General features: G+C 42.8%; 1 protein-coding gene across 4 annotated transcripts in view; it reads left to right on the top strand.

Moving 5' to 3' along the window:
• Nucleotides 1-4,981: 4,981 nt before the first annotated feature.
• The window catches only part of FAM3C (FAM3 metabolism regulating signaling molecule C), a 50,043-nt gene continuing 45,654 nt past the window's right edge, over nt 4,982-9,370 (top strand). The window contains exons 1-2 of one of the 4 annotated variants that reach the window (XM_067564287.1): nt 4,982-5,131; nt 5,619-5,781. The gene's annotated coding sequence lies outside the window, so the exon portion shown is untranslated. The remainder of the gene's footprint in view (nt 5,132-5,618; nt 5,782-9,370) is intronic. The other 3 variants (XM_067564283.1, XM_067564281.1, XM_067564282.1) reach the window with 3 other exon arrangements.

Below are 9,370 nucleotides of genomic sequence, written 5' to 3'. Positions count from 1 at the left end.
TCCGACTTCTAAAATTTGGCAGGTGAAAGTGGATTTAAATAAATCGACTTCACTATGCAGTGTAGACATACTTTCAGACAAGTTTGGAGCTGTCCAAAGCCAGAGTTTTGTTTCAGGTTCATCTCTTATTTGTTACTATTTTTCTACCAATAGTCATGCTGATTTATTATTTCATAAAGCTGATGTGTTTGTTGCTTGTAAATTGAGATCCGACAGTGGGGTCACAAGAAGAGGGGACCTCTTAACAGTGTATATTTAGTTTGTATGTCTTTCTCACTGTAAGTAGATTACTGAATATTATACAAACTCTCAGGCTATGTTTATAGAAAGTCACAATTAATATCACCCAAGAGGCTATTCAAATGTTGCTTCAAAGTAGACCTTTTCATGCACATTTTCTCTCCTTTTTAGAGGGGGGTAGAAGATGAAAGAAGAGCGTGTTTAAGTGCCTTCATGTTGGGCTTATACATTTCAGTTATTATTTATAATTTGAGTGAATGAGGACTTGGGGAAATCACATTTTCCAGTTTGACTTGGGCAGCAAAAGCCTAAAGCATTTCCTGAGTAGTTTTTCTACAGATTTCTTGGTAAATTTATTCCCCTCTAACTTTTTTTTTTAAATTGTCCAAGGATTTTGCATCTTATTACTTAAAGAGAACATCGTAATACACATTCCTTTAAGTCTCCAAGATAAGTGTTTCCTAAGATAATGTTATTGCATGTGAAGGAAAATAATTGTCTGCTTGACCACAGTTACTCCATTTTAGTTTCTTTAAGTGTTCTTCTCTCTGCTGAAATCACCCACCCCCTCCTCTTTTTGTCCTTACAGTGCTTATCTTGTGCCAGAGTCAGAGAAAGGTTTCCTAGAAGAGGCAAGGAGACAGCCCCAACTGGTTTTAGCTAGTTATACGGCCTTGAGAGATAGACCAAGCAGCTCTGATAGATAAGCTGAAATCTTCTGTTAACATGTTTTTTGTTATGTTTTTTGTTTTTATAATTAGAAGTAGAAAAAGTGTAAGCCAATAGTAATAGTGGTAATAATTTGAATGTACCTATAAGTATTAAGAATTTATGCATATGTAATTTCTTTGTCTATGTTTGTATAAATATGCAAAAGAGCATCCCTTCGGAGTCTCACACTGACCACTTGCTGGGAAGTGTCTGACCTCTGCAGAAATAAAGTTTGGAGACTGCCCAACTACCTGCTTGGATCTCTTTTCAGTGCACGGTAAACGAACCTCAATTGGAATCTTTTTCCAACACATGTAAAGCAATACTTTTTATACCACCAAATATCCAAACTCTGCAGTCATAACCAGCAGCCTAATGGTTTATAAAACAAGCTGGTTCATTTACAAATTCAGGGTAAGATCAGTTAGGGCAGAGAATTAATTTATAATATATGAATGTGCGGTCTATACTTACTTATGATAAGCCATGTTTTTAAAAAGCCATGAGGAATTGCTTTGACACCAGATTGGTGAATTATGACTAACAATTTATTATGAGAAGATCCACTGCCAAAGGCCAAAGCCACAGGGTTCAGCTGATAATTTGCAGCCTGGAGACATAGCACTGGAAAGTATTGACCATGTACTTGTACATATTATTTTCTTCTATTGGCACAGAGTCCTGGGCCCACATAGGTTATATAGGCCTGGGTATAATTTTTATTCAGACTTTGTATAACTAGATGAGTACATTATGTTTTTTTCTTTAAGGGACAGCGTCCACTTAGTTTACATTTGTAAAAATTAGAGCTGAACCACAAAAACCTAAAATGCAGAGGAGGAGCTAAGGCCAACTTGCTCAAAGCTCGGAGGTGCTTGGATTGAAGAATTTTGTTCAGTTTATTATGGTGGCAAGTATATGTGTATTTGTTTTCTGGAATTATTGGCATTTACAAGACACAGGATCAAAATAAATATTTCAATATATTGTTTATTATTCCAAAATTTAAAAAGGAAGAATTTTTTAAATTAATAAGTATCTTAAACAATTATAAAGAGTGTTATAACACAAGCAAAGATTTGTTTAAAATGTTTTTAACATGAAGGTATCTCTTAAGTTGTTAAAATATTATTATACTCTGACACAGCGCTTAAAGTGGACTGAAAAAAGTGGTGGTGGAGTGTCATAATCCCAGTCAAAATAAATGTTTGGGCACTTGATACAAACAATTCACAATTTTTATATACATAACAAAAGCATTCCATTTTTTGCTCGATAAACTATACCTATTTGTTGTTGTTTTTGAATGAGGCAAAAGGCCTCATAAAAATTAATGAAATAAAATACTTCCTGTGAGTTGTGGAACTGGTGTCAAGGGGATACAGTGAGATTCAATGGGATTGATAGTCTCTGAATCTGGGGATGTGGTGAGATTTAGCAGGATTAGGGGGTCTCTCTGTGAAACATTCAGTGGAACTGGGAGGTCTCTATGGAATTTGGGGTATGTGATGAAATTCAGGGGAGTTAGGGATCCCTCTGGGGTCTGGAGGTGAACGGATAAAGTTGGGGGGAATGACAGAGTTGGGGAGTCTTGGGAGCTGGGTTTGCAATGGGATTCAGTGAGGTTGGGGGTCTCTCTGGGAATAGGGAACTGGGGATGCAGTGACAGTCAGTGGGAATGGGGGTCTCTCTGGGGCTAAGGGTGTAGTGACAGGCAGTGGGGTTGAGGGATTGCAGTGAGGTTGGGTGGATCTTTGTGGTTATAATAAAAGTCCCTGAGGCCTGTGCCAAGGAGTTCTTTCTTTCCTGGGGTGCTATATCTGCCCTCCTGTTCTTATTGCTCCCCACCCAGTCTCTCCCTGCTGGCCCAGCTTTGAGTCTGTCACTACAAGATGCTGGGCTGCCAGCTGGCTAGGGTGTGTGTCCCCTGTCACTTCTCTTGGCCCCTTCCTCACTTCTAGACTGCACCAGGGCAGAGACCCCACCAGAACTACTGCATGTGCTGCCTTCAGGTCTCAGCCAGTTTGGCTCTGCTCTTCTCCCCCACAGACACAGGCCACTCCCTGGGTGCTGACTATAGAGCAGCTGTGCCAATGAGTGGGCAGTGCGTGCTCATGGGGGAGTAGATTGGAGGGAAGCCCTGTGAGGCAGCAGCTCTAGAACAACTCTAGTACACATTTTTTCCCTTGGTCAGCATCACTATGCCTCCTACTCACCCACTTTAAGCTCTGCTTTGAAAGCTCTGCTCTATTTTAAAATTCCTGTCCTGAGCTGTTGGTAGAATCTGAGCACAGTAGGAGAGAAATTTTGAAATAGAAAATAACATATACTTTGCTCTTCTTGAATATAAAAAATGTGACCATTTATTTTTACTCTGTGAGAATCAGGGCTTGTGAAATCTTAGAGGAAGTACTGTATATGTGGAAACGGCTGGGTAGGCAGGGTTCAGGACTACATCATCTTTGTGCTCAGAGCAATAGTAGTTATAAGTCTAGAGGTGATTTGGAAAAATAACAATTTGGTTTACTAAGCATTTAACTGAAACAAACTGTACTGTACAAGATGGAAAACTGATGGAGATTCCCTAGACTTCAACTCCAAAACAGTCAAGCAGGTGCTCAAAGGCAGGTATTCTCAACCAAATGAAACACCAAGTTAGCACATTACAATGATTTCACTATCATAGAAAACTCTCATTGGCTGATCATATCCAGAGGGCACAATTACGGCCAGAAAGCGACAAAAAGCTGAATCTCCTCAGTGTGGAGAAATCCCCAGCTATTCCAGTTGGCCATGATTCCCTTTGAAAACTCCATGGGGAGGGTGCATAGCCAGAGTGCACTGTGTTCTGTTCTTCTCTAGCTGATACACTTGAGTGCTGGGACTGGCACAGAGCCTGCTCCAGAATCACAAAGCTCCCCCTCTCAGCCCTGTGCCTACTGAGTGCAGCTGAAAAACTGGCCCATTGTTTCTAGCAGTTTCTGAATTCTGCTTTTATCAAATTAAAATTTGTTACATATGTTACAATAAATGTTACTTGCTGTACTGCAACCTACAATTTCTGTATTGTTCCTCTGGCTGGCTTACTACAATGCTATGGAGCTGGACAGGCCTCTATAAACCATGCATACCTGGTGTTGGTGGTCTGATTTGCTATTGCTATGGGAAATCAGGTCCCTTATTTCTGTCCTCCTGTTCTTTGGTGGAAGCCTGGGGTGGTAATGGGGAATTATTATTTTATTTTGTATTTAATACTGATGGTCAGTGAGGCGGTCACAGCTGTTGGTGTGGGTGTGAGGGGCTGTGGAGCAGGCCCTGGGGAAGGGGGGTCAGTGTGGTAGAGTTACCACCTTTGAGATGCGTACAAACCGGCACCTCCTCCCATGAAGGCAAGCCTGCTGCAACCCCCAAACACAAGGCAACTCCGCAATCCCCCCCTCCCCACACGCACACACACCCCCTCTTCAACGGACACTTGTAGTATCTAGCGTGATAACACATATAGGTAAGATTGAAAACATGGCAAGTCCCCTGGCTCTCGCATGACTCATAGGGGCTCTCCCACCCACACACTGCGGGCAGGGCAGCCGCCTCTTGGCGGGCAGCCAGCTGCTGTATTTTCAACAGTTTGGATCTGTGTTAGCCGCCGGGCAAGTGGAAACACTGCAGCACCCTTAGGGGAACGCAGAAACTTTTGAACGGTGCTGCTAATAATGCAAATCTTTAGACCCACGTAAAACAGATCCCCAAACCCCAGCAGATTACATTATTTTTCTGGCCATGGGCAAATCCATAAAAAACCCAGCCAGGCCAGTGAAACACTGGCCAGGGGATGGGTAACCCTAGGGCATGGGGGGGGAGGGGCCGTGGGATAGGCGGCTCTGCTCTCTGTCAGCGGGGCCCGGGGGCGGGGCCCGGGCGCGGGGCGGGGCGGGTGGGCTCAGGCTGTGGCCGGAGTCCGCCGGCGCTAGGGGGCGAGCGAGCGCTCCCCGCCTCTCCGGCGCCAGCTGCGGGACGGAGCCAGCCGGCAGGACCGTTCGCTTCCTGCTCCTCCGTCACCCTCTGGGCTCCCGCCGACTCCGAGCCGGGTCGAGTCCGCGCGCAGGGCGCAGCCGCCGCCGAGCAAGGAGGAGGCGGTGCGGGCCGGGGCAGGCCGGCAGCAGGCTGAGCGGAGGCGCAGGTAAGAGGCTCTCCGCGTCCCCCCCGCCCCGGGCTGTCCGCGTCCGCACCCGCCCCGGGGCTCAGAGACGCTGCGCAACCCGCCGCCCCCGGTCCCGTCTCACCCTGAGCGCCCGGCTCCCGCCCCGGCTCCTTCACTCGGCCCCCTTTGCCCGCTCGCGTCCCTGCTCCTCACCCCTCGCCTGCCCCCTTGGCCCGCCCTAGTCTTCCCCACCTCCCGCTGGGCTGCCCTGCTCTGCCCTGCCCCGTCCCTCGCTCGTTGCTCCACAGCTACCCTGGCTCCTTCACCTCCAGCGCGCAGGTCTTCACCCCCAGCCTGTGACCCTTCGACCGCCGCCTCTGCCAGCACCGCAATCCGGCCTTCCCAAGGCTCCTCTTCAGCCCTCTCCCTTTGCCGCCAGCAGCCCGGCATCCTTTCCATCCCCCCACCCCCTTGCAGTCTCTCTCAATGCCTCAGTTTGCTTTCCTCTGCTTCCTTTTCTCCCCAGACTAGTTTCCTCTTTGTGTCGGTGTCTGCTGCCACAGAAACTCACGCACTTGAAAGGGAAACATTTCGGCTGTTCTACACCAGGTCTCTTCACACCGCCTCTCTCTCCCCCCCATCCCCGTGTGTGTGTGGGGGGGAAAACCAAAAGGTGAAAAGCGACTAAGGTTAGCACGGGATCAGAGAACGGGGCAGAGTGGAAATGCAAGTTTCTGGACTGGCTCTAGGTCATTGAATCAGTGATGAAGTGAAGTGTGTGTAGAGAGGAATTTCAGGTGTGGAGAGAGAGCTTGAAGCTTCCCAAGCTAGTGCTTGATACATTCCTCACAGAGGAGATAAAGATCTACAGAATGCAGATATCTGATAACTTTTGATAGGTGTGCTTAGTGATTAGTAGCCATAAACTGAAATGGGCTTTTTTTGTTTTTTCTCTATTATTTGCGATCAGCTGCTTTGGTATAAAACAAGTTTAAAAAAAAAAAAAAAAGGTGAACCACAATTCAAACACTGTCCATTCCAGTTTTGAATTGTGTACTTTTGCTTATCTCTTTGCATCAGTATGTCGTCATTTGTAGAAATGCCTTCCCTGACATTTTACCCTGGATACATAATAAGTAAGCATGATTTTTTTTCTCAGTTCAACTTTCCTCATATGTGACTTCGTAGCATGATACCAATTCTGATGCCATCAATCACCCAACAGTGAAAGGCTTTAGTTTCCCTAAAGACCTAGTTTTACCAGTATAACTACCTCAATTAGGAGGCTAGCTTTTTTTTAGCAGTGTGGCTTTATTGGTAAAAACCCTACTGTGGAGTCAGTTATACAAATATATCTACTAGTATAAGTTATTCCTTTTCTTGTATGGAAATAACAAAATCAGTGTGAAGTGCCATTATATTGACACAACTGTGTTCACACTAAGGGGTTTGTACTGTTTTAACTGTCAGTTTTCTAAAAATAGACAAACCCCTTATGTTCTTGGAGAAGGAAGAAATACTGCTGTAAAGAAGTAATTTTCTTTTTAAATAACATTTTACTAAATGTTCTGTAACTGATAACTTTTGTATTGAAGATTTCCATTATCTATGGTTAACCCTATATTCAACAAAACATTAAAGGAATTACTGTAGAGACCAATCCTGCATTGGCAGGGGGATAAGCTAAGGACCTAGTTCTGCATTTGGGTACGTATGGATGCTGAGTTACATCCTCATGGATCTGATTGTAGGATCTGGGTCTAAATGACCTAATACATCTCTTTGATCTCTAATTTTTCTACTTCCATGATTTCTATTAAATATAGATCATAAATCTTTATCTTTGAGTTTCTATCACAATAATAGCTAGGTGCTCCTAGGTAGTGTAAAGCCCTGTGTCTACCCTAGGTTCTATTTTTGCCTCAGGTCCTAACTAAGCTATGGGACCTCGGACCTTACCCCAGTTTTCCCACTTGTAAAATGGGTATGATGATACCTACCTACTTTTGTAAAGAGCTTTGATAACTACTGAAAAGCATTACATAAATGTGGACAGTTATTTCATAATAATTAAATAAAAATACATGAACCCATCTAAATGGCTCACACTCAAAGCATTCTCTTGACAAGGAATGAAAATGACATTGGAGGTAAAGACAACCAGATAATATTTTAAGTTGTAGAGTTCATTTTGTATCCATGGTATGGAAATAATTCTCTAAGACCCTGATCTTGTGAGCACCTGTGCATATGCTTATCGTTACTCTCCTGATTAGTCTTATTAAAATCAATGGGACTACCCACATGAGTAAAATAAAGGACATGCATGAGAATTTGTTAGATTGCAGCCTAAAGGATTAGGTACCTATCTTGCAAATGCTTACTCATGCTAGTGGTCCTTTTGATTTCAGTAGGATTACTATTGTGAGGAAGGGTTTTTCAGGTTTGTAATTTTTTTTCTAATCATTCTACCACTAAACACTAAAGCTTTTAACATTCTGTTGTATAGGGATTAGATTAATACTACTTAGTAGCTACAGCACTACTGGTAGCTCTAATGTGCCAGAATCAGAGAGCAATCAATAGCTGATAGTTGGATCACAGTCAAAGTTTCTTGCGGTAAAGACTATTTGGTCTCCATCCAGCCTCTTCTTTTCAGATTATAAATGAATACTACACAATGGTATAAGTACACACATACCTGTTGCTTTTAACATATCACAGAAGTTAAGTATGATGGAGATGGGCTGGCATTTCTGACTAGTCAAGAGTATACCAGTATGTGATACCTAAATGTCAAAGGCTCAAGTGGAGGTTTCAGTGAAGCATATTTTTCTGTTCCATATTGTTTGGTTAATTTCATGGTTGTCTCCATGTTTAACTGACTGAATGGTGTTATGATTGGAGGGCTAGTTGCATCTCTGTCCTCTCTTAGTTCTCCTCTTCAAGTGTCAGACATTGTACCTTTACCTCTACTGGAGTGGAATTCCATATTTCTCCCACATTTAGACCAGATCTAGTGCTGCCCTGTGTTTGTCATGCTTTTCCAGCAAGTCCAACTGGATTTGTCATCTGTGGTTTTCTCTTTGGGAGTCTTTGACCAGACAGCCGTCTTATACCAAAGTATTATTTAATCTTAACAATAGGAATAAAGCACTTACAGAAAAAGATTTTTAACAGTGTTTGTCCATCTTACCTAAAGCCCTACCATTCTGTGATGGCAGGCCTAACTTCTTTAGACACCTGAGCAGGTTCTGGATGTCAGCTTGAACAGCTCCCTAGCAATAACTGATGGGCCTCTGGACAGAGAGTCATTTTACCTGTTTATATTCCATTTTATCTGATGGCTTCCTCCGTTGGGCCCATGTGTCAAAACAAGTTTTGTAATGAAGGTGGAGCCTGAAGATTGAATATTCACAGTGAATAATTTGGGCATTTCTCTAAACAGCTTTGAAGCCTCTATGGAGAGGAAAGGGCTGGGTGGCTTATCTCAAGCCATTGTTTTGCTTCCTGCTTGTTTTTCCAACAGCCCTGTTGAGTTACCCATATAGTCATACTGTAAATATCCTGATAATCAGGTCACCTCGCAGTATTCATAGATGACTACAGAGCAGCTCCATATCTGGCACAGGTGGGAAAGGGCATATAGGAGAGAACATCATTTAGATGCATAAATGGCAATATTTTAAAATGAGAAGGATAATACAGAAAAAGATTGGAAATTTAATGATAGATATTTGTAAAATATTTTCTGAAATTTGAGTGTGGCAGTCACGCTAACTGAATACTTATTTTCTGTTTTGTGTTTTTTATACAGTAATAAGGCATAATACTTAGGGGATTTTATTGCTTGTTAAGTGCTCATGATGGGTTGGTATTGTGCAGTCACAAAAATAAGCAGTTCACTGTCCAGATTATTTTAGTCTAAAAATCTGTCACAGTTAAGACACAAGTCACTGGCAGAGCCAGATGGGGTGGAGGAAATGCTGGTTTAGAATTTTGTATTTTAATTCAGTAGAATTTGTTAATTTAGATTGATTGATTGATTTAATCCTTACACATGTAATCCCATTAAAGGCAAAAGAATCACTTGTGTGAATAAGGGCTGCAAGACTGAGCCTTGAGTTTATATTCACAGTCAAAATTTCAGTCAGTTTTAATTTTCAAGGTTTACATGTTCATACTAGAGTTCACATCTTTCAGTATAAATAGAGTGGAAAAGGCTACATTTTTAGGGCTCAGTCCTGTACATTTTTGTTCTCACCTGTGTTCTTACTT

The sequence above is a fragment of the Emydura macquarii genome, unplaced genomic scaffold, assembly GCF_026122565.2.
Source record: "Emydura macquarii macquarii isolate MOO-44397 ecotype Brisbane River unplaced genomic scaffold, CSIRO-AGI_Emac_v2 contig_2636, whole genome shotgun sequence".
Classification (NCBI taxonomy): Eukaryota; Metazoa; Chordata; order Testudines; family Chelidae; genus Emydura; species Emydura macquarii.
This window is presented reverse-complemented; position numbering and strand designations above follow the sequence as displayed.